Source organism: Dicentrarchus labrax, unplaced genomic scaffold (genome assembly GCF_905237075.1).
Source record: "Dicentrarchus labrax unplaced genomic scaffold, dlabrax2021, whole genome shotgun sequence".
Taxonomy (NCBI): domain Eukaryota; kingdom Metazoa; phylum Chordata; class Actinopteri; family Moronidae; genus Dicentrarchus; species Dicentrarchus labrax.
In genome coordinates this window covers 12,026,509-12,052,480 of record NW_026136709.1, presented here as the reverse complement: position 1 = coordinate 12,052,480, position 25,972 = coordinate 12,026,509, and the positions used below count along the sequence as shown (strand labels likewise).

General features: G+C 41.7%; 1 protein-coding gene across 3 annotated transcripts in view; it reads left to right on the top strand.

Moving 5' to 3' along the window:
- Positions 1-7,537: 7,537 nt before the first annotated feature.
- The window catches only part of sema5a (sema domain, seven thrombospondin repeats (type 1 and type 1-like), transmembrane domain (TM) and short cytoplasmic domain, (semaphorin) 5A), a 119,124-nt gene continuing 100,689 nt past the window's right edge, over positions 7,538-25,972 (top strand). For 2 of the 3 annotated variants that reach the window (XM_051410955.1, XM_051410956.1), the window contains exon 1: positions 7,538-8,045. The gene's annotated coding sequence lies outside the window, so the exon portion shown is untranslated. The remainder of the gene's footprint in view (positions 8,046-25,972) is intronic. The other variant, XM_051410954.1, reaches the window with a different exon arrangement.

Below are 25,972 nucleotides of genomic sequence, written 5' to 3'. Positions count from 1 at the left end.
AAGGGAATAAAAATATCTGAACATGATCGGCTTGAGAATGAATGTCTCTAGAAGCCCTCCATTACTGCTGTTGACTCTCCTCGACATCTGATGAACGTCTAAATTAATAATGGATTGGGAGGAAATAAATATTTAATTCGTTAAATCTGTTGCAAACAGCTAGTAATATTCTCTGATCTATCTCCTGCATGATTCACACTGCTGTATAATACCTTTAAAAAACCCAGAAGCTATACCTCTAGCATTCATGAAGACCAGAACGGCATTTATCTCCTGGCATCAGTTAACAAAATGTCTAACATATGGAACAGTCTCCATTAGGTGTTGAACACTGCTGAGTGCCGAGGAAGCCGATGTATGACTAATTGCTGTAGAGGCTGTTATTGCTCAAAAAAGCTGCTCAAGATCTAATACTGAATATTGCAACATAAAAGCAGCTTTTCACTGCAAGCTGCAAATATCATCTCATATCATCGACATCTTCACTGACTGATGCTCCCCCTCCAGGCTTTAACCTTATTTTTAAGTAGTGTAGACTGTGAGCTGAAATGTCTTCTCTGGTTTATCATAGTGTGTAATTATGTTGTAGATATAACTAGTTGGTTACATTTGATTTATTCAGGAATTCTCAAGGTCAAGATATCTGAATCCAGTGGCAGACTGAAATATCTCATTGATCATCTGCTGGAAAGAATTGGCATGACATTTTGTAAAGGCATTCATGAATCCCAGATGGTGAATCCTGATAATGTTGATGATCTTGCTGACTTTTCCTGTGGTTTTGTGTGAAATATCCCAGACACTATTGGATGGATTGCAATGCCAATTAGATATTCTGGATGAATTGTAACAATTTTGGTGATTTCTTTACTTTTCATCTAGCACCATCATCAGGTTCAAATTTCAGTTTGCTCAATACTTTGGTTCATGACATAATACTAAATAGTTCACAGTGATTGTACCTTAGATCAGTGATTCTCAACCTGGGTTCCGGGGGCCGCCTAGGGCGTATTTTGGGGCATATTTTAATTTCACTATTATTTAACTGAAGTTAGCCCAGTGACAGAATAAGAATGACTATTCTCTTTATAGGTTTCACATTGATCACTGAGAGAGTTCAGAAAAAAACTTTAAATTAAAAAAAGAAAAAATAGGTCAGGATTTTAGACAGACATAAGACCTCATATAGTTGTTAGCAGTGTCACCACCTCTGAGTCTATTACCAATTACCAGAATTGATTAATTACGTGACTTCGTTATTAAGCAGTGCATATCGTGTGACTTACCACAGTCACACCTCTCTGCTCACCAGAGTATGTTTCTTTTAAAAATCTTCTTCCACCATCTGATGACGCTTTTTCAGTTTAGTGCAGAAGCGTGCAATCTGGCCAGCGCCATTATAAACTGTTGGTAGTCTCTTATTTTTAGCTTTTAGAGGCACTTTACTTCACATGCGCTGTCTCCATATAGTTTGTTAATGTACCCTGACTGGAGTGTTCAGACATTTGCTTTCATCTTGTCCAAAGGCATGCCTCAAAGATGGAAAAAGGTGAAAGTGACTCCGGGAGGTGGGGGTGAAAAAAAGGCATGTTCAAAGCCAAAGCAAAAGAGTTTCTTCCTTTTTGCCAAGTGTCCTAAATTTCCTAAAAACAAGCAGTTGCTTCCATCCTATAATGCCATTTTGAAGTCTCCCATTCTACTGTATAAAGACAGCTCTACTCTCATGAGCTCACTCTCTCGATCTGTAGGCAGAGCAGCTCTTAAGACAACTTCAGAGGGAAGTCTGTCTAAATATACTTGCAGGTAGGTCGTCACCCCAACGTACAGGTACATCTTTGATGAGCAGAAAAATAAATATCAGACTCTACCTCATCTGTACAGCCGGGTCCAGAGTTGAATTCTAACCCCAACTGGAGAGCTGCTAGTAATTGAAATTAATTAAGTTGTCTAAAATGAAGCAAAGACAATTACCCAAGCATCTCCTTGCTTGTCAACAAAGCTTGTTTCTCATGAAAAGAATGGTGTGTTACAGTTCTTTGCAGTTAGCCCTTACAGGAGACGTGCAGAGATGATGGATGTCTGTATTTCCAATGGTGCCTTCCTTCTAATGAGTTCTTGTACCATATCACAGGCTCATTACAAACAGGAACTGAGAATAATAAGAAACGATAATATCCCTGTATTGTACATGACTATTATCAGTTAATGAAAGTTTTGGCTTCTGTTCTCAACCTTGCTGGTGATTTTCCTTCATTTAATGGGGCGGTTCATGAAAGTCAGTGTTATCTAATGTATAAAAAAATAATCAGAGACACGTACATTTATCAACAGCATACATATTTATATGTAAGTTAAACATTTCTTCCAAAGTTCTTCAGTTTCTTCAGTCTCTGTATATATCCATTAGTCTAGCCCCTCAGATTTCTGACATTTTTTGTTTCCTCTGCAGACCTGAGGAGCACACATAAATCAAGGTTTCCAAAACTCTGGAGATAGAAATGCAGCGTAGCGAGAAGACCAATCTTGATTTCCCGTGCACACCTGCTCAGGGTGCATCACGGTTCACACAAATACAAACTCCCTCTGCATTGGTCGGGCCTGTGTTTGCATGTGTGAGCGAGAAAGATAAAGGCACAAAGCATGTCCTGCACATCTGTGTGCATGGCTGTGCCCATGCATATTCATTGATGTAGTGTTTGTATATGTAATACTGGAGTGCGTGAAGTCTGTGATGTCAGTTAGTGAGGACATTGTACATTGAGAGAACAGACAATACCATGCAGCGAGAGGCCAGTGAAGTCACCCTGAAACATTAGATGGTGATGAAAGAAACAAATGACTTTTTGCTGAGTTAGAAATTGCAGGATTTATTCCAGTTTCTTTGAGACAGTTTGGTCAGTGTTGGTGAATCACTTTGGTCTCCTGTGGAGCAGCGAACAGTTTATTTGTCTGTTTAATCTGGGATGTAAATGTCCACTGAGAATGAAGTGGAAGTGGGAAAGTGGCTGTGACGAGAGGAGGATTTTTTTGCAGATAAGTTTATATTTTTAGCTGATAGCATTGCCATAGTAATACAAGATTCTCTTTAAAAACGCATATGTTAAGCTCAATCACACACACAATACACAGTAGATGTCATATGGTGGTTCATATATGTTTTGACTGGACTATTTCAAGCTTTATAAATGAAATAAGAATTCTTTAATTGAGTGGTATTCCCCTTCTAACTCCGGGTCTGCCTTCAGAAGATTACAATGCACAGGAGATGGTGCTAGTTTTCCCCACTGTGGTTTCTCTGGATTATACACGCCTTGAGTACTTACATAAGTGGCTTTATTTTTCTATCCATTTAGCCATGGGTAGCTTTTGCCTACTTTATCTTCACTTAAATTGCTTTGGGCTTCTCAAAATTACTGACTGGGAATAAAATATCTTCTTAACACTGAGGAAAATCAGCAGACTGCTCTCTTTACTGTGAATGGCAAACACCGTGGCCAGCAGTCACATACATAATTGTCCTCTACAGCCTCACCCTCTCCATTTTGACATTAATTAATCTGAAGCAATCTCTAAACTGCCCATGGGGCCAAGACCTCACGCCTCCAAACCTTCAATTCCCATGATTGAATTTCACAGAGTTCATCTTTCCAGCCCTTAACTTTGCCACTTCGCTAATGGTGATCGAAAAAAAAGAAGACACTAAAAAAGAAGAAGAGTAGAAAAAGAAACTCTCACCATCAGCCATATTCTTTTTACTATCCATCATGGGCCATAGAGGGGAGGACAAAGACAAATACAGCCAGCCAGAATCTAGGCAGAAAGCGAGAAAGATGACCCCCCTGGACTCTGGTGCTGCATTTCATTATCTCATGCAGTCCATTCATTCACTACCTTTGGACGGACTGGGGCCCCAAAAACACTCTATCATACCTCTACACTGCATTGTAGCAGGCTAGGTGGACCAAACAGACCCATAAGAATAAGATGAAGATGGAGTAAACTTCCATTATGATGTTATAAGTGAGAAAAGGGAGTATAAACTTCAATCCGTGGAGTACTCTACTTTATGACAGATACGAAGAGCCAGTCATGCTGATGGCACGCGCGGAATGCCAATGGCAATGACAAACACGAGGTACTAAGATGTTTAGCAGATATGTAATGTTAATATGATGTTTATCATGTTTGTTGACATTGTTGTTGTCAGTAATTTTGCATGTGAGAAAGTATTGAAGAAATAAAAGTTTTGACCTGATTATGGTGCTAGATGAAAAGAGAAAGGGATCTCCAGAGGTGTTGTAATTTATCTTGAGGAGAACGTGAATATCTGCTCCCAATATCATGGCAGTCCATTCAGTAGTTGATGAGATATTTCACAAAAAAACAGGAAATGTCCACCTGCTGGTGGCGCTTAAGGAAAAGTCTGGCGATCACCAAAGTCATTAGGATTCATCATGTGGGGACCATGAATGTCTACTCTAAGTTTTATGGAAATCCAGCCAGTAGTTGTTGAGATATTTCAGTTTGGACCAAAGTGGTGGACTAACCATCAGACCGTCATTGTCATGCCCCATGATACAAGCATTAAGAAAAGATGTGGGGGGTGTCAGTAGGTATTATCTCAGATCATGCGTTGATAAATTAGCACCTACAGAAACTTACCCCACTTTTGCTGAGTCTGTCACCTCCAGAACTGCTGTCCCCGCTGTCGCAGACATACTTCCTCTGACACTGTGACAGTTACGGCATCATTGTCCAATCCTTCCTCCCGTGGAGCGTGGCAATGGAAGTAGACTTTGTGGAGTCCTGGCACTACAAGGCCCTGGATGCTGCTGCTGCAGGGGCGCAGTAAGGCTGAGTAAGCCTGAGAAATCGCATGGCTTTGGCCCTGCTGCAGCGTGGGATGGCTCATTGAGTCTGCAGGTATGGAGCTGAGAGTGAGGAATGACTGCAGTCTTTCACAGCTGGCCAGCTTTTCTCTCTCTCTCACCCTTGCTGTCTTTTCATACTCTTCCTCCCTCTATCTATCTTTCCCCAGCTCTTCCTCTCCTGGGAAATGACCCCTTCTCTCTCTCACTCACCTGTGCTCTCACCCCTCTAAATAGACAGTCATTCTTGCACAATCATGCATGTGTGCGAGCATCAGAGTGTGCCCGTATCTCGAACACCCACATGTGAAAAATGTTGCATTTATGTGTCAGTGAGCCAGTGTGTGTTTTGCATATCCCAATGGCTGGCTGTTTGGCTTGCTGTGTTTGGAAGGTGTGAGCTGACCTGAGGCTTGAAACAGTAGAGAAACTGCATGACAGATGGCCTGTTTGAGAGAGGGATTTGGGGGCTCGGCTACGGTCAACTGAGGTTTGGCACCAAAAGCAAGAGGTTGGCCTGCTGTTAGTATCTCCTTCCATCACTATATACAGGCACACACAAACACGCACACCAGCCACAATAGATGCACACATCCACAAGAAGGAACAATGGAATATAGCCACAGAATATTCTCAAATTGGTGTATTTTTCCCGTATATGCCTTTTTTCCTGTACATATAAAAATTGGCCTTCAGTTTCTTTCATTATGACATTACTTTGAAAATACTGTTTGGTCACTGCAGTAGAGTTAAAAAAAAAATGAAACCCCATTTGTTCAAAAAGCTGAGATGAAACACTATATAAACACACACACACACACACACACACACACACACACACACACACACACAGCCACACACAGCCACACACACCTGCACACACACAAATACACCCTACTGAGATCTTATATGACCAGGTGAAATATAGGAGGCTCCTTCTGAAACTGAATTTTTTGTGGTTGCCTGGCAACTTCAGTTCGTTTGCCTGACATCAAAACAGGAATGCTGAGCAACAAAGGTGGCCACACACACGCACACTCAAACACCAGAGGACGCTTGAATGCCAGTGTGGGTTTGATTCATTCTGTCTCAGGCCTCCCATCATGAACTAATGTACTCAAAACCATCCATCACTGAGTCTGATGGCTCATTCAAAGACACTGCATTGTTTTTACCGTTGAAACTTGCTCGCTTGGTGCAGCGTAAACAGCTGAAGCCTCGGTCTGAATTTTAGCTGGAGCTCTGTGGGTTATGCTTTTGCCTGTGAGCAAGCAAAACATCTATTGTACGAGAGAGCAAACCATGCGGAGTAAAAAGAGAGTCTGAAATTCCTGAAGCTCTGAGAAAAAGTTCTGGAGGTCAAAGCACTTTGAGAGGATGAAATTATTTGATGGCTGGTTTTTCTAAACAGTTGACCTAAGTGCAAAGACAGTTTGTTGTATCTAACTTAGTTCATAGTTTTTTTTCTTACTTTCTTCATTATATTTGTCACCGCCTTTGGCGTGCCACATCTCCTTCCAATCTGTTCTGATATTTTAAGAAAGCAGATCTGCTCCCTTTGTGTCTCCCTGTGCAACAAGAGAAAGGAAAAGGTTACCCACGCATTTCCCAGAGTTGCACGGAGGCCACTTGAAATGTAAATCTCAGCTTTACTTCCCCACCATCGTGGGTAGCAACATTTTTATGAAAATTACCTGATTTGAATTTAGATGCGGGTATACAGGAGCTGAGGCATTCACTAAGGCACGTTCCCATTGAAGGAAGAGGCGTATTAACAGGCTGTTGTTGACTTCGCTATGTGTCTGTCAAAAAGACAGACACACTTGCTGTTGAAGCCCTAAAGCTGTGTACGACACTCTTTGGGCTGTTGGAGCTTGATAGAGGCTGCGTTCATTCACCGGGGGATAAATAGGTAATTGAACTGGGGATGTCACTATTAAAACACACAAAGGCACAGAAACGTAGGGCTGCCACTCTCTATCTCGCTCCCCCTCTTCTCTCTCTCTCTCACACACGCACACACACATGCACACACTCAGATGAGACATGACATATTTACTTTCTAAATAAGATCAATTTGCTGTTTTTCAAAATAAAGATGAATGGAACAATGAACCTTTCTTTACTGCTTAATTTCTCTATTAAAACTCTTTGACAGCTGGATGTCAGTGGTTACAGATATGCATGAGAGGGTTCAAGCCCCACTTTCAGTAAGCTCATCTCTGCTTAAGCGTCCTTGAATCTGAATCCTTACAGAGAGCACAGTTTTGAAGATTTTGCAGGTGAAACGACTTTAAAATGAGGGGGTTTTAATGTCCATAACAAGGGTTATACATCAAAATGTAGCTTAAGACTCCAAGAATCACTTGCAAATAAGAAATACTCAATGGGTGGGTGGTTTTCTGAGGCTGATATTGACCTCTGACCTCCCTGGCAGAGACACACCACAGGAGAATTCAACTGCTGGAGCGCCATATTGCATTGAGGAGGAAAGATGTCAAAATAGCTCAAAAACTTGTACAAATCTCACTCATCCCACTTGTAGCTCCAGCGGTTAGCGGGCTGTATTCCTCTTCTCCACCTGCAGGACAGCTGTGCGCCGCTGCCACGTCTCTCCTCGCTGCTGGACTGGACGCGCAAAGTGGGGGCGCACTCCTCAGCCATCAAAACCCTGCTCAAGAGATGCGCAGCTGTGACTGAGAGCAGCATTGGACACATTGCCCACGTCCACTCCGTTTGGTTATTCGTGCGCACGCTCTTAGTGTCTCAGTTGAAGGACAGTTTTGTTTTTGGGGTTGGGTTTTTCTTTTTTTTTTTTCCGGTCCCCCCTCCCAAAAGCGGAGGCACATTGTTTGTGGCGCAGCGCGACAGAGCGGTGTCCGATTACAAACCGTGCGCCGAGGAGCCACCGGCACAGAGCGCTTCTCTGTGGGGCAGAAATAGCACGCAGGGCTCCGGAGGGACGAGAGAGAGCACAGAGGAATCTCTGCAGAGAGAGAAGGAGTTTTTTTTTTTACCGCGGTCGATTTTCTGTCAAGTGACACAGCAGAACTGAGGATATATCATCTTCAGCGCATCTTTGTTTTTTTTTTGTTTTCTCCATATCACTGTTCTCACCGGGACAAGACACGCCGCTTCGCTTCCTACTAGATGAACGGGAGTTGGGCACCTCACTTGGTAAGACGAAATATATTCTTTTGTGGATTGTGCTGCAGCTTTTATTATTTAGATATGTCACAGGCTTCCGCAGACGTTCCATTTCTAAACGCGAGATATTTGTTTTCTCCCTGAAAATAAACCCATGACTTTTACAGCTTGTCACATATTTTGCATTCATATCACCAGTTAAAATAGGTTGGAATATTTTGCAGAATGAGAAAATAGCATCATTTGAAAGGAACCGCACACTAATGCACAAATCTGAAACCCCCAGCAGGTAAATAATCAGTTTTAGAAGTTTTGCATTTTGCTTTGCGATGTCCGGCCGCTTGGTGGTGCTGGCAGAGTGCAACCATCACCAAGTCCCTGAGAGCTTTCAACAAATTTTTATATTCTGCAAAATTCCGTTCCACTTTCAATATCTTATGGCAATTGATTAGGGTCTGGCATCATGGCCAATAGTTCCAGTAGCACAAGGCATCTGCATTCACAGCTGCAAGTGCACGAGTTAATAAAATATTTTGATTGATTAAAAAAAAGAAAGAAAATAGTAAAAAAAAAAAAAAAAAAAATGTGTGCACTAGTCCTGAAAATATCAGTGCCTGGAAAGCACAAATGCACACACACACACACACACACACACACACACACACACACACACACTTGTTACATTGTTACTTGTCTTATATAGTCTTTTGTTAGTGGTTGTGGATCTTTTGTCCCTGCTTTTTATATGTTTAAAACTGTATTTGCTGCCATGTTTAGCTTAGTCTAAAAATGTTCTATTTGCTTTTGGTGAAGTGAGGTTTTAAATGCACAGAGGAGGTGAGCAGAATGCGTGACCTCTATGAGACATGCTGATTGTGTACAGTGTAATACTTGTATTTTGCATTTAGTGAAAGAGACTAGATGTGCCAGGTTTCTTTTATTCTTCACATCCCTTTGTTGAGGTTTTCAAAACCTTCCAGCCATACACCTCAAACTTCAGGCTTCCCACACAATGATAGTGTGACAGTGCTGGGTCCTTGGGCGCTTCTACCTATCCCTTTTGTAAAACTATCATGAAAGTTAGTTTATAGGTAGCATAATAGCTTCACTAAACTTTACTTAAATACAACTAATTCCAAATTAAACCATGAATTTCTCTTCTACAAGAGCCTTCCAGACAAAAGGAGCCAATGTAGTATTTGTCAGTGAGCGCGTTCAAGAATATTAAATATACACTGGTAAAGCTCTGTTTGGTGTTGTGAAGGAGTAATAATATATGTGCTTCAGTTGCTACATGAATTCTACTACTCTGTCCTTGGCTCTTGCCGGCCCTGCAGCAGGTTTAGATGAATGCTAATCCCCAACACTGATCATGCTGATTAGTGTACGATTAACCGTACATAATTCTTAACTAAGTCACTTTTTTGCCAGTGTCTCCTTAAGCCTGGGGCCAGCACCTTTTTAGAAAACATGCTAATTTTACTTCAGATGTTGTGTCCAGAGTATAAAGCACCGAGCATTGGTATTCATACGGGTCTGTACTTGTTTTGGTCGTGCTTTGGACTTGAAAGCTGCAGTTCTGATAAACACAGTCGGCCTCTTCTGATCTTATGGCCTCAGACCCATGAGGATGCTGTGGCTCATCCGTCCTGTCACACTGTGCTTACCAATAGAGAAAGGGACCCTCATCCAGATGGTAGAATTACTTTGGACTCGCAGTGTCCAAGCCTTTATTAGACGTCGGATGCTAAAATCCCTCCAGGAAAAGAGAGGAAAAGGGAGATGAAAAAGAAATACAAAAACCAGAGAGTGAGAGGGAAAGAGAGAGAGAGAGATGATGTGAAAGTGCTGAATCAAGAAATCATGTGACGTGATGCCTGTTGGCTAAAATTGCCAGTTTATATTGCAGCTGAAGTGCTAGAGAAACACCACATGGAGGAAAAACAACATCAGAGTTTCACTGATTCAAATCATTATTCTACTTGTCCACTAATCAATTTTGAAACTACTTTGATAATGACATTTCTTAAGCTAAAAACACTGTTTTTAAACCAAGTATCTTTAGTTTTTGGACTGTTGGTCAGACACATTTGAAGACGTCACCTTTTGTCTGATTAATAGTGATTTTTTATTGTTCTGGCTTTTTATGGTTTGAGTTCCTCAGATGTGAATATTTGCTGGGTTTTTTTTCCGTTCATAGTAAATAATGATTAGTTCCAGCCCTAAGCGACATTAACACGTGCACTCCTGCTCCGAACAGTCACAACAGATGGGATGAGCAGCAGATACACAGAATATGGAAACCAGCCACACATTCCAGCGCCTAGTGAAGAGCAGCGTATGATTAGCATGATTGATATTTGCGCTGTGTTGGGAATTTGCCCGAGCACTGACACAGAACACCAGCACAAACACAGCAATTAGTCCCAGCCAGGAGAATTCCATGATGAAAATGACCCTGGTGGCCTCAGCGGGCTGTGTGGTCGCCACGGAAACCCATTGAATGACAAGCCCATTGTCGTCGACCTTTGTGATTCGGCATCCCCTCGGGGGTCGAGCACTGTAGGGAGTGAAAGTGAAAGGCATTATCATGCACGTGTAAACTAAACAGCCATTACCCTCTGGCCCCTCGGTGCTCTTTAAGGCCCTTTGGTTACTTATTTATCTGACAACAGCAAGATGGGGCTTAGAGATAGTTTGTCCCTGTACACACAGCCTCACAAAAGATCCGGCTTTATTGGCTGTGAATTGCATGGAAGCCCCGGATTTTACCAACTCTCGTCAGCGGATGATTTATTGTTCTTATGCAAGTAAACTTGGAAGCTTTAACAATAGTTGAAGTGGTTTGCTGTTCTTCCCTGCTGTGCTTTGTCCTTTTACTACCACAGACTATTTATACATCACAACCACTTTGCCATTATCTCATCCCACCCTTGTTCTTCCTGCCACTTCTGATCTCAAGACTGTAGTAGCTGCAGAGCATCATCCCACATGTTCGAGGACACCAATTCAAAATATTTATGTTCATTTTTAGTGCTTATTTGTGCCAGCAGCAGCACTCTCAGATACATTTCTGACCTGTCTCTACATAACAAAGAAAGTTGCCACGGTGCAAGCAAACAGTTTTTTCTCTTCTGCTATTCTCAGTTAAGTAGTGAGATGTTGCTATGGCTACTCCAAGGTTTCCTGCAGGGGATTTGAGTGTGCGCGTCTGTCACAAAAAGAAAACATTGGCAAAATTAAAGTTTATCATCCAGGCCACTTCTGCTCTTTAAAGGCCAAAGAGTCACCACGGTTGCCATAGAGATTGTGAGGAAGCTATCAAGTGAGATGCACAATGCCCCATAGCATCTGTTCACAAAAGTCTGCATGGCGGCTACGTCGCTGTCGCACAGATAGAGTGCAGTTACATCTCTTTCAGTCAAGGTCAGCTCTGAAAGGTTTGGTAGGAAAAAAAACCTGTCGTAGTTCAATTATTTCCAAACCTTCATTGTGACTTTGTTTTTCTGCCAGGAATATTATACCATAATGCTGCACAGCTGGAATTTGTGCAAAGAGCTGCAAATGAAGTGATAAAAAGTGGATGTGGGGCTTGTGTGTAGACACAAACACAGTTCTCTGATGGGACAGATCCTTGTTAAACAGGCAGGAGGAAGCTATGATAATTTCACACTGCATGCTAAACAGCAGGAACAGCACAGGGGCAGGTGTAGGAAATAATTTTACTTCACAGTGCGGCACAGAAGCACAGGCAAGCGTTATGCGATCCGGGATGCACTATTATTTTTTTGCTGCTCGGATCCAAGAGTGAATGTCTGTGGTTTGAGTAAAACATCCAGTTTCATGTCCACACGTCAAAGGGAATTAGCGCCGCTGAAGCAGCCGTCACTCGCCAACACTGTTACACTACATTAGCCCTGTCCCTCTCTCTCCGCTACAACCTCAAACCCCACTCAAATCGCAGAGGAATGTGTCTTTTAACCACCATGCCAGTACGGGTAGAAGAGGGAGACTCTATTTGGGTCACGATTAAATAATCCCCAAAGCCTCTTTTTTTCGCCGGGGATCAAGCCAAGAGGATGTTTGAAAGGTTAAACAGAGATGGATCCAAACTTCTGTGACAACAGGAGAAGCGATTATTGTAAACTCATTTAAGTTTGGAGTTTGTTGTACTTTGCTTTTCGCACTTGCGGTTGAGGGGGGGAAGACAGCGCCGAGTCTGTGACGAGATGTAATGAGTCAGGGGGAAAAGAGGTAAAAAAAGAAAAGAAAAAAGAGAGATGGAGGGGAAAAAAGAGTGAAGAGGCTTTGCTAGTCTTTGTTTATTGACTGATTAAGCGCCACAGGGCCATTTGAAGGGTGAAATGAGTCATGAGTTGTCACCAAACACACAGAGAAACACCCCCCCCCTCTTTGGGCCGTCACCCAGCTGTACTTCTCTGGATGATGAATGACTTTGAAGCATGAATGAGAGGATCATTTGATAGCGAGCGCTCAGCTCGTATATTTCTCTTTTATAGGAGCTTCCTCTCCTTTCAGGCTGCAGCTTGCACCTCTGAGGTGAGAGCAGAAACTGGACTGCCTCCTGTGAGACTTTGACACTCGTCGCTATGTATAGTCACAGTTAAATTAGCAGCCTGCACCTATTACTAAAGCAGGTGCATATGTGCTTTGTGTAGTTGTTTTGCTGTCCATATGTTTTTCCCATCAGCAGGAGGTGATGCAGCTGAAGTCTTTCGTGGGTTTGAGTTTTTTTACTCCTCATGGGACCTTCATCGCGGCGTCTTATCTTTATAGAGCATATCATTATACGATAAGAAGCTGTTTTGATGTGATGTGTTTAGAACTATCTGAGCTTCATCTATTGCACCACTGCAAACATCCAGAGAAGCTCTAATTTGATCAGTGAGAGGATATAAATACAGAAAATCCTTTAATCTTCAGCAAATGAAAACATTTATCTCTACTTTGAAATCATTACGAAGGGCTAATCAGAGCAATATCCTCGAAGAAAAAAAGGAAAAAATGTTCAAGTTGCTTCCCCCAGCAGATGAATGGTAAATTGCAGAGCGTGCTATATTCTTTTTATCCAACCTCATATGAAAAGTTTGCGATAAAATCTAAAAGATAAAGCGTCCCACTACTTGTAGTTCGGCCACGCAGGAAAAATGGGAGCAGAAGAGAGATACAGAGGGAGATTAGAGGAGAGATATAAAGAGAGAAAAGGGAGATTGGACGGCGCAGATAGAGGTGAAGAGATAAGAACTTAAGTTTCCCAGACAAAGAGGAGAGGCGCCTGCTTTTTTGGGTGGGGAAAGAAAAGGGCAAAAGAAAAAGGAAGAGGAATTATGTTGAGATAGAAAAGGGTGACACAAGGATTGATGTGCAGATGGGCAGGCCGGGCGAGTTCAGAGGGAGATTGTTGAATATACAGGGAGGAGTGTCTCTCTCAAGAGGCAGCGGTCTAGTCGGTCCCTCGGATCCATCCGTCTGCTGGATTCGTCTGTCAGTGCTCGAGGTCCTCAGAGAGGGACGGACAGAAAGACAGACAGAACGGGACAAGACAAGAAAGAGAAAAGTAGGCAGCAAGAGGAGGGGGAAAACAGGAGAGGGGAACTGACAGAAAAGAGGAAAACAAGATGAAGGAAGAGAAAAGGAAGTAAAGGCGGACTTTCCACAAGGGATGAAGGGGACATGTCTCAAAGTTTCATTTCGAAATCTTCAAAAATCCCCACATCTTTACAGCTTTGGTTTTTTAGTGTACTCACTAGAATCTCTCTTCAAAAAGTGTCCTCTTTGTCAACACACTCAAATTCAAATGTTGTTGCCACCAAAGCTCCACTATTTGGAGACTTCTTTTTGCCCTGGGTTTTATCTCACAGGTTACATACAGTGCTGGAAAGTAACTAAGTACATTTAAAGTTTGAAACACTTGTACTATACTCCAGTATGCTACTTTATACCTCTACTGCACTACTCTTCAGAGCGAATATACTTTCTACTCCTCTATATTTATTTGACAGTTACTACCAAGATTTCACTTGAGCTTATGAGAGAACTTTTTTTTCTCTAAACTTCTCTTCTAAACTTCTCAGATGGTTTCATTTGAATATCTGGTGGAGCCACTAAGAGGTAGAATTATCCAATACTTCACAAAGAGGCAAAGATTAGAGAATAGTCCAAAAAAACTCCATAACTCCTCAGATTTATCTTCTGCTTCAACTTATACAAGTGTTATCTAGAAAGTCATCAGTGTACATACAATGAGAATGGACTTACCATTGAAGTAGGAGACATCTTTTGTAGGAAAGGGAAATGCAAATTCATAGATTCTGTAATAAATTTGTAATTATGTAATGAGGTAGAAGGAGTAGATGCCTTTTCAAGGATATTTCTGGGAAAAAAACATATCAGACTGGCATTATTGTTTCAAGAAGACTATTAGTATGTATGTCTTAATACATGTCTGGAGGGGATCTTTCAGTAGGATTTTGAGTACAGGACTTTTACTTGTAATTGTATTTTTACATTGTTGTATTGGTGCTTTAACTTAAGTTAAGGATCAGATAGCTTCTCCCACCACTGCATTACCCACCTTTATTGCAGGAGGTAGTTGAGAGAAGGTCTGCTGGCACATGGTGAATAAAGAACACTTCCGCCTCCTCAGCGTATTTTTCATGTAAAAATGAATTCACAGTTAATATTCTCCTTAAATATGCAAGAACTGAACATAAATTCAAAAAAGCAAAGGTGGAAATAAAGCATTATTCATCATAAAGTATCGATCAAGGAAACTGAATGTGATTCTACTGCATTAATAATGCAGCTTACGTCTTTAGTTAAAGGACACCTGACCTTATTCTGTGAGTGAAACAAAACATACATACATACATTGAAATCGAAGTAAAAAGTGAGAAATGAGGAAGAAAATACAGCTTGATGGTGAAGTTCTCCTTCACACACACCCCTACTGTTTCCCAAACCCTTGCCTGCAAACACTCCAGACATGAGACTCTCATGAGTCATGTCCTTTACTGTGTCAGGCATGAGTGTGAGTGTGTAGTCTACCACGGCATAGACACAATGCTGCCTCAGTTCTGAAGGTGAAACCACACTGAGGATGTGTGGTCTGATCTTAAACACCAGCAGTGAATAACAAACCACGTATTATTCCTTCTGAATAACATTTTATTCTTCCTTGAATAAACCATTGGGAAGAATGAACCCTCAGTTAGAAACCTGGCTGAAAGCTGTAAATGCCTTATTTTGTTGATTGCGCACATGCAGCACGCTAAGCTGACTTGACTTTGATTTTTTTCAAGCCCTTTGCACAAAGAGGAAGTGGTCACTTGGAGTTGAATACTGTTGTACACAAGTGGTAGTTTGGTTTCAAGGGATATTTTGTTATGGAACATTAAGTCTATTAAAAGTCTAGCCAGGTGCTGGGCTTCAGCGATAAGGATATCAGTTGCTGTAAAAGACAATGAAGTAATTCTAGAGGTGTTGCCGGGAGTGTCCTTTTTTCCATTCACAGTGTTGGTTGGCTAATACACTGGTCTGATTATGCTGTTCATGAAACAAGAGAATGTTTCTATTCTCCTGCTCTGGCTCTATTGTGTTACTGAATTCTCCCGAGAAGTGGGTTACGTTCAAGAGTTGTGCTGACTCCCTGCCTGTGCTTCTTTTCTTCGGTTGGGACTGAAGTGGATTGTTTAAAGATTCTCTGGGATGAGATGTTTTGTTTTTGGTTTTTTTTCCGTCGCTCTGTCTGGCATACAAAAGAGACGACTCAAATACAAATCCGAACCTGAAAGTGGCTAAAACTACACATCCCAGCAGCGTCGTATAATGTAGGTTTGACGGAGAAAGAGGTTGTCACATGACAGAAAGATGACACCAATAAATAAATCACCAAGAATAAGCAAACTAGAGATAACAAAAATATCCCAGTGTGCAATTATGAAGCATATTAATAGTTCTGCTGTTTATTTCACATGCAGCTCTGCTCTCTGATGCATGTGTCAGGCCTCCGCAGGGTCTGCAGGGTGACTCAGGGTGACTGAAAGGAAAGGCTCTGGTTTCACTTTCTCAGAGACCCTACTGGTTGACCTCAGCTTGACCACAACCGACCCCAACCCTGACCCCGACTTCACCGCTGCCCTTTCAAAGAGATATACTGTATGCCTATAGGTGTGCATGGAAGGTGCACAGCGTGGAAACACACACTCATTCACTGCTTAATTGCCTGGTTTTCCCTAAATAAGGATAAGCCCAGATCAGCTCAGTCAAATCATTATAAATGAAGGATAAAATGGATTTTGTTGCAGGAAAGCTTCACAGTTGTTTTTCACTTAAGCTGTTGCAGAAGTCTTAAGACAGACGCAGCAAGGGAGGAACTCCTGCGCAGAGGATACATTTCCTCTGGACTTGCCCTACCACAACACTTTATTGCAGTGCTCTTGTTGTCATTAAAAATAGACCTCTGCCCTTCTGAAGCAAGGGCCCCGTAGCATCCTGATCTATTTTGTACTCCACGCTGCTCCCCAAAGGCTTTCTGGGTAGAAAAGTACTCCCTTCTCTGCAGCAGTTAAGGGCAAAAGGGGATTCTTTCCTGCAGGGTCTACGTCTTTTTATTGACTTTAGAAAAGCACACAAAAAGGAGTTATATTACCCAGTGTGAAGAGGAAACTGTTGCTAGAGACCATCAAGCTGCCTGATAGGTAATTGTGTGAGTAAAGATAGTTGAGTTTTTAATGCCTCTGCTGGTGTTACAAAAGTTTAAATTTGTAGCTGGAGATCTACAAACCATTCTGAATTGTTCTTTAAAAAAAGGGATGTTGTTTCCTATGTTTCAAGCCAATTACAGCTCCCATCCACCTTCTCACTCTGTACTGAAAACCATAATATTAATGCAATACTTATTTCATCCCCAGAGGGATATAATATTTTCATTCGCCCTCCCTCTGATACAGGAAGGTCAGAGTGCAGGGTCAGCTGGATCTGGGAGGGATGCAGAAACTTTCTCAAGGACACTTACCACACTCATGTTCAGTTTTATGGCCAGTGTTGTGTGTTAATAGGCAAGAAACAACCGTGGTTTTCCAGTTTCCCGGAACAGGCCAAACACCCACAGGCGGTGGCAGGTTTCTCTGCACACAATGAGACCCACTGTAACCTGTCATTGTCATCTGCGGAGCCCCCCCGGCCCCATATCATATCATAATTAACACTTTCCCATTGCAAATATATGTTTTCTTCTTAGCCTTCTCTTGAGAAGATATTTTAGTAATTGCATTTGAGCACACGTGCAGGCACCCATGTATGATTTCTCACCCTCTCAGATATCCCGAGTTCATCAGTTTTTCAGCTGAAGCAATTATAATAATTGGCAGGTTACAGTCAACATCTTTTTTTCATCTTTAATTCTCACTCTTAAGTGCTTCTCAGTCATCCTTTTTCCTTGCTCGCAGTGCGAATCAATGATATTGAGACTTCAAACTCCTGAGTCGAATTTGCAACTTTTCAGGAGCTGCAAAATAATTAAAAGTACCTTAAGCAGAAGAGGCTAAAATGTGTCTAACACAAATCATCTGCGTCCACATTTAGCCGCAGAGCATGATTACTGTGAAGGAGGTAACTGATGTTAATTGCAGTGTACAGTCACATGGTTTACTGCTATTGTTGTAAAGCAGTGGCAGCAGAACGTACCTAAAGAAACAATTACGCAAATCACACTGTTCTTTCTGCCTCAGTGGCTGGACTATAATTTAGCTGCATGTCTGATTCTGTGTCTGGTCCCACACATTGTGTCACTCAAAATTACCTGTTTCTCTCTTCTTTTTGTGTCTGTCTTCTGTTTCCAAGGCACACAGACATTTACCACTTTCATACACTCCCCGTATATACAGAAGAATGCACTTTGACGGGTTGATTAATGCAGATCATCCGGCCGCATCATCCTCTTGAGAACAGAAAGCCTTTGCACGTATTAGATACATATTTCTGCAATTGCAACAAGATGAATGCTCTCACAGGGAAGAATAAATTCATAGATGGATGTACAGCGGTGGTGGAATTTGAAAAGACGGACAAAGTAAAAAGTGGCCTTTGCGAGCTGGGAGTTTAAGAAATAACAGCGATGGAGTTGAGCGCACCTGGAGGCCACATGTGGATTAGGCCGCCCGGCCCCCACCAGCGCCCCCGACTTGGAAAACTCCATCGTCATCATTATAGCAAAGGGTGGAGGGGATCATTAAGTCATTATTTATGTGCTTTCTGCTGTTTTATCACCTCCAGACACAGTCTCACAATGCAGACACCCACACTCACAGCCCCAGAAGAATAACATAATTGTATGAGGCAGCCAGGGGGTCCCGTCTAATAGAAAAAGTGCAGACATTAACAGTCTGGGCCAGCTGTAGAGACGACTAACCCACCCTCTTTATATATATTTTTTTCACTCCTGTTAGGCTCGTTTACACCTAGTGTTGTTTATGTTTATTTACAAGCTGCTCCCACAATGAACCTTCACTTCCAGATTTCCTCTGGTTCAAGGGATGAGGTAGCACAGAGGAAGTTTTTACAGGCAATTTCCCCTTTACAATAGCAGTAGTTTGCTTGATGAGCCCGGATAAAAAAAAAAACACATTGCAAACAGAGCACTTTAAGCTCCCTCTCACCCAATTTTGGTTTCTTCCCCCACAACATTTTCTAGCCTGTAAAAGCGTACAGGCTGTTAAAGGTATTTTCTTGTATAAACTGGTTTATTTCAGTCTTCCTTTCCTTGTCATGGGCGTCTTTAATTAAATTTTCAACCCGTTCTGTCATTTCACACCACAATGGACAATATGATTGCAGTTTACAGAAAAATAAAACAAAAAGAGTGTTGGAAACAGAGACACGTGGGTTAGAGGTGGTCTAAAGAAATAAAATACATGGGGAATTGGAATAGAATTGGATGTTAAACAGACCTGCACTGTGTGGCACCTGGAGCTGTGGCTCCTGTGAAAGGCCATGTAGAGTCAGCTCTCTAGACGCCACAGTCCCAGATACTCTGAATACCGCTGTTTCCTTTCCCTTTAGTTTAAAACAAGGGGGGACTGTTGCTTTTCCAGCTGTGCCTGACCACCTCACCCCGAGTCTGTTCCCCTGTTGTTTTCATGTCCTGATTCAATTACCTCTGCGGGACCGCACTCCTGACACATGACACACACACACACACACACACACACACACACACACCCACACACACACACCAGACTGGAGAGATGTGAGGAATTGCAGTTTTATGGCATGTGGTGTGTGTTATTCATGGAGAGCCCAGGCTCTCTACATAGCAAAAGCCACACTTTCACAGCCCTTCTTTTCCCTTCTCTGGAGTGCCTCTCCAACTCCTTCTTTCTTTCCATCTAAACTCATCTTCTATTAATCCTCTCCATTCTCCTGCTCACTCACCGCTCCTTTTGTTCCTGCCTAACCTCTTTAACACCCCTCTCCTCTTCCGTCCATCCAAACTCGTCCCTTCATTTCATCTCATCCAACCTCTACTCTTCATCCTGTCCTGCATCTCCTTCATCCTTTGTACCTTTATTCCTCTCATTATTGCCGGCCTCTCTCCAGAAATCTATCTCAAGTGACCCTAAACGACTTTCTTGCCTCTTCACCCTCTTGCAGTCTTTTGCTCCTCTCCCGTCACGTTTTGAAGAGCAGGTCAGTGTGAGCCTGAAAGCCCCCAGACAGCCGAGTGCCTCAAAGAATTCACTGGCAGACATAGAAATACATTCACTCTCATGCATTCTCATATTCATGGACGTGCGTGTGTGTGTGTGTGTGTATGCACATTTTCACATATGCTCACTTGAATGAAAATAGTATATGAGACAAGTATAATATATGCAGGCAACCAGACGAACTCGCCGGAGTGTTCAGCTGGAGCGCTAACCGCGGCACAGTTATAAGGCATTGTCACGCACGCAGACACTTAAATTTGTTCTGATTTTGTCCACCGACTGCTCGCATCGGAAAAACACAAGTCATTGTAACTGTGTGATAATGCACCTTTGGTTTTCTGACATATTTGCACTGTTATACTACCACAGGACTTCAGCCTGACTGCTAATATTTCAATACAAAAACAATTACAATTGGGAATGTGTAGTGTTATATTATATATGAGGGTAATCACAGAAATAAGCAGATCTGCCTTAAATACTTGCAGCTAATAAGTCGCAGCTAATCTGTAACTCATGTTCACATTGAATGAATAAGGCTCAGAAGATACAAAAAAGCGTTATTATAATAATCCTGTCAAGAAGTTTTCTCTTTCAGAGTTTGGGAGTATATTTCACCATAGAACTGCCCCAAGTGATCTTCTAGCAGATCACATGAAAATAGATTCCTCTTGAAGTGCCCCCTCTTGTCATTGTTCCGTCTGTTTAAGATGATAAATAGAAATCTTTCATGTTTGTTTCACGGGGTGTAGATGATTTCTGTTTTCTGATTTCTTCTACATTTTGTTTACAATCTGGTTCGCTGAATGTGAGTCTGTTTCTGAGTGGACACATAGGCTATACCCACAACAAGTATGAAAGAAACACGTGCATTTGCCATCTTGCAGCCCGGAGAAGCATAATTCTTAATTTTTTTTTACAGCTTATAAAACACTGGGGTTGCTTAAATTATTATTTTCTTTATTGGTACTTATCTTGATTATTTCTCAATTAGCCTTTTGACCATAAAATGTCAGATAATTATGGTTTGATTATAATTTCCAAGAGCACAAGGCTTCATGAATTCCTTTTTTTATCTGACCATGATAGTTAGTTCAATATGGTATAACACAGAAAAACACAGATTTATCTGATTGACAGCTGTACAAAACCCGCACTGTTTCTGCAGGGATGTAGAGGAATCTTTTGCAGACAAAAAAGGAACACTAATTCCACGTTCAATTGCACGTACCCTGTCCAGACATGGAGGAAGAGACATCTAAATACCAATAAATACGATCGGATAAGCAGCTGTTCACAACACCTTTAAAAGTGCTAACATATAACACAAAAATAAATACAAGGAAGCACAGATACAAACTCACACTCACAGCAAAACATGCATGTAAATATACACGGATACAAGTGGGTCAGGTACGCTCACACTGACAAAGAGGCATTTCAGCAGTAATAGATACATTTGGGTCAGGTAGACAGCTGTGCACACAAACACACACATGTATTAAGGTGGTAAGAAACCATGCAAACACACATATACGGGCAGGAGCATCTGTTTTTGGCCTACAATCAAGCCCAGATGGACCCCGGGGCTGGTGCAGTGGAGACCACACATTAAATACGCCTAGTATTCTTGTGACTGACTCCTGGGGATTTAGAGCGATGAAGGGGTATTAACCAGAACCACAACCTATAATTGTTATCATAATGACACAGGAAGGTATTTCCAAATTAATACGCACCATAATTTCTGGGAAATTCAGGTCAGTCGACCAAAAATCCGACAAGCTTGGAGTCTTGCGTGGTTTGAAACTCTTAGGTGTTGTAATGTGTGCACGCTGCATGAATATGCATTGCAAGGGCAAGATAACTTTTTCATCTCCGAAGCAATACGAGGCAGGACCTAAACATAGAAAGTGAATTAATATATTGGAGTTAAAAGTGATGATATTCAGCTTTGATGTTGAGCCATCAAAGGCGTCATGAAACTGCATGGTTCAGAGGGCCAGCATTGCACTGTACTGTATATTTAGCTGTGAGCTTAAATTAGACCTGTCACAGCTATAGACATATGCCATACCGGCTTGTGTGTCTCCTCATCTGTCGAGGAGGTAGATGGAACTGTTGCTGCTGATTAGATGGTATTGTTTTTTCTCCCGGGTGGCATTTTGGGAAGGGTTGTGTCAGCATGTATGTATTAAAGGAAAGAAAAAAAGTAGGAAAGGTATAAAGAAAGACGAAGATTGCTGGTGTGTGTTTGTCCCTTTGTGTACTCATATGTGTGTTCTTGTCAGTTTGTCCTTGCGCGAGCCTTCATTTCAGCGAAGAGGGCACAAAGCACCTGGCCCATTCCTGCCTAATCAAGTTAGTAGAGGAGCCTGCAGCCATGAAGGCTCAGAGAGTTAATACTGGCCCAAATAGAGACTACAGTGCCGCACTTTTATCCCGGAAACCTTGGAGTTTCCCCCACAAAACTCATTAAACACCAACATGAAGCCTGAAGCCTGAAGCCGCTCAGCGCGTCTGCACATACACACTTGCTCTCCTACTGTATACCTGCTGACACATCCATTCTTATAACAATTATAGACCATCCACACCCGCCTCTTAGCAAGAGTTAGGGAGTTTTTCCTAATTCTATCTCTGTAATTTTACCCAGACAAAAAATGTTTATAAGTCCGTTTGATATGTGATTTGTCCTGACAGACAGTATTTGTGCACTCACACACACTTTTTTCTGCACTCACAGACAGACGGGATGTGTTTTCTCACTCTTTGTAGCCTCCACTCCTTGTCGCTCTCCCAGTTTTTCTGAGGGAAGTGATGACACATTATCAAAGTGATTTCGATATGTTACATGGCTCATTTAGGTCAATTAGAGGAAACTTGTTATTATGTTGTCAGTGTTTCGGGGGCACAGTGGCACTGTACCCCAAAGACTTGCAATTAATTGTCAGACTGATACATCCTCAAATATTCGCAAATGTTTGTCATATGGAGTCTTTAAAGGCTGTGTTGTCGCTACAAGGCAGTTATGACATGAGCTGAAAAGAGCATTGTTGTTTTGCATGTGTGTATGTGTGCGTGTGTGCTATTGAACAATTGTGCAAAAGCACTTTCTAATATCAGCCTGTGAATTCTGCAGAAGTACAGGCTTTTACTGAAAAATCTCAATCATTTTCAAGTGGACTGGAATTTTTTGACATTCATGATCTCCTCAAGATGACTTGTAATCACTTTGTCACTTTTCCTTACACTTAGGTCAACATCTCAATTAGTCCAGTAATGTAGGCCTACTTTGAATTTAGTGCTTGCAAATGTTAGCATACTTAAAATTAGATGGTTAATATAGTAAACATTATACCTGTTAAACATCAGTATGTTAGCATTGTCATTGTGAGTATGCCAGCATGCTGATTTTAGCATTTGACATGCTATGCCCAAATACAGCCTCACAGTGCAGCTAGCATTGCTGTAGTCTCTTACTGTTATTTTTACCTTAGGTGCTACTTAAGTCTTTTCTTGCTCTACTTTATCAAGCTTTGGTAATAAAATCGTTACTTTTTGAAATTGTACTTTTAGCACAACTATAGTACAGAGTCAAATATGGAAAGATTAGCTAACTGCAAATGGCAGCTCATTGCTGTGCAATTCCTCAAAGCCATTTTATGTGAGTGTGTGTGTGTGTGTGTGTGTGTTTACTTGCCCTGCACACCTGTGATCTAATCTTTGCCTACTTTACAGTTCTCCCACCCTTCCGTCCATCTAATATGGCATGTTGATGATTTAGCAGTTCACCAGCGGAGTGGATTAACAGTGCAGTTCACGCTTTCTGTCTGAAGTTTCATGCTTTTAAAGGAGGGCAGAGTGTCATTGATCAGAGAAAGAGACAGTGTGGAAACATTATAGTGAGACCTGATTAGTAAGAGTGTAGCGTGACGCGCCGAGGGATCAGCATCAATAATGACACCCGCAGAAAATCAGCTTGAGCCTCGATTTCCTGTTTCCCTTAGAAGTTTGATATCTCCCCTCCTGTCCTTGTAACGTGTGGCAGCTTCTCAAATGCATCCCCCCCCCCACCTCCATGCTGCTATGACAGAGCGTCATATAAACGTTATGGATTCCTGTGTAAATGCTACACAGAGAAGTTTCCATTTGACAGCTTTACAATGTTCATAGCTCACCTTTAGTTTGGCTGACTTGTGCTACCATTTTCTGGATCATCTACCTTATATGAGGGCAAAACCTTAATTTAACCACTGCTTCTCCCTTTTTGTCAAGTTGTGCTCTCACTGCATCTGGTGACCTTCCAGTTGGCATTTACAGAGGAAATCTACCTGCACAAAAGGCTTTGTCACACTGGTTAATGAGCACATTCTGAAGGACAACTTGATCATTAAGCCTTTGGACCTAAGCATGTAGATAATGGCATCTATTGATGTGGGTGAGATAATGATGGGACCATATGTGGTGTGTGGTCTTAAGCTTTGTACCTAGAGTAGCACAGTTGTGTTGACTTAAATGAGAGCCAATGTTAGATGTAAAATATGGGCTGTTAAAGCTGTCAGCTATCAGCTTCAGTACTTTATAAATAGAGTGGTGAATATTCATGCTGCACTGTGGAGAGTGGCATTAAGGTTAATAAGTTATTTTGAAACCATAAAAAAAAGGAGAAATGAGCTGAATTCTTAGAGCAGAGTTTGTACCGCATTCTGCAGAGTATATGATGAATAAAATGTGCTGTTTGATTTATGTTTTTTACCGTTTTGTAGGCTATAATTAGGGACGGTATTGAAGCGGAATACAGTTGACGTTCTTCATGATGCAACTATGTAATGATGGGCATCTATTAATATTTGTGATTGTTGCTCCTGTCCTCCTTGCTTTCGTGTTTTTGTACCCCTCCGAGAGTGTGTTGCGAGACGTGTATGTTGTTGTTGTTCTTCAAAAACAGCCTGGCATCCCTCATGGGGAAAATACACTGGATCACACAGAAGGAAATGCAATTACCGCCTCCCAGCAGATTCCTAATCACTGAGCCCTGATGTTAAAAGTTAGCCTCTTTAATGTGTTGAATTTCAAAGACACAGCACAAATCATTTGATTTACCCACTCCCATCTTCACAGGATGTAAATAAGCTTATTAACCAGCCATTTTTAATGCGCACGTCCCTTGACCTCAAGAGGAGCTACTGACTTTATTAAAATAAAATGTCTAAAGTCACACTAGTGAAATATATTTACAGTGAATTTGTATATTTAACACTTTATTAAACCTTAAAAATTCTGTTGGTGAATCAAATCATGACAGCAGTTTGGATGTGTGTGCATTTGGGCTGTACTGAATGTCATTTCTTTTTCACATTCTAAGCTTCTGTTGACATTTTTGATTGATGCTTTGAATGTCTTTCTTCATATTTTCGTATCATCACCCCCCGAAAAATTAAAAACCTCAAAAAAAAAAAACAGTTTAAATAAAGTGATTCATCAGATTAAATGAGTTTGTGTTTAAAGGCAGAATGAGTTGGATTTGTCGGTTGCAGTTTGTAAACACACGAATCAAAGTTGGCCCCATGCAGACGGAGATAGAGAGAGAGCAAGAGCTAGCGGGGGGCGAGAGAGATAGAGAGTAAATGAAGAGAGGGAGTGGCGTCAGCGAGGATAAAGCAGTGAATCAGAGAACTAAAACATTATTTTCTTACTGTTTCATGTTGGTTACGCTCTAAAGCGCAAATACACACAGCCACACCACCACAAACATTTACACAATCCTGCAAGGAAGGAGCACAATCCTGCAGAGTTTTGGCTGAACGCAGCCATAGCCACGCTTCATCCACACACATACTGGCCTCTCTGCTCTGCGTGTGTGTCGGTCAAACAGACACACAGACCTGCAGCTCTTAAAGCAGTAGAGAGAGACGGAGATAGCGATGTAACCTGGTCGCTCAATTTTATGGAGTCCTGACCTGCAGAGAATGTTGATTTAAAATTCTAATGTCAACTCATTGGTACAACCCTTGTGTGCGTGTGTGTGTGTGTGTGTGTGTGTGTGAATCGCACCTGAGCAAACACATCAAACCCTCCCCAACACGGCACTTAATGTTAATGTTTACACAACATCTTTCTTAATGCGCAAGTGCTCGCAACGTGTCATTATCTGTTACTGTGCGAGGATGTACAGTGCGTGTAATATATATGAATCCAGGATCAATACGTTTCAAGTCTGGTGCC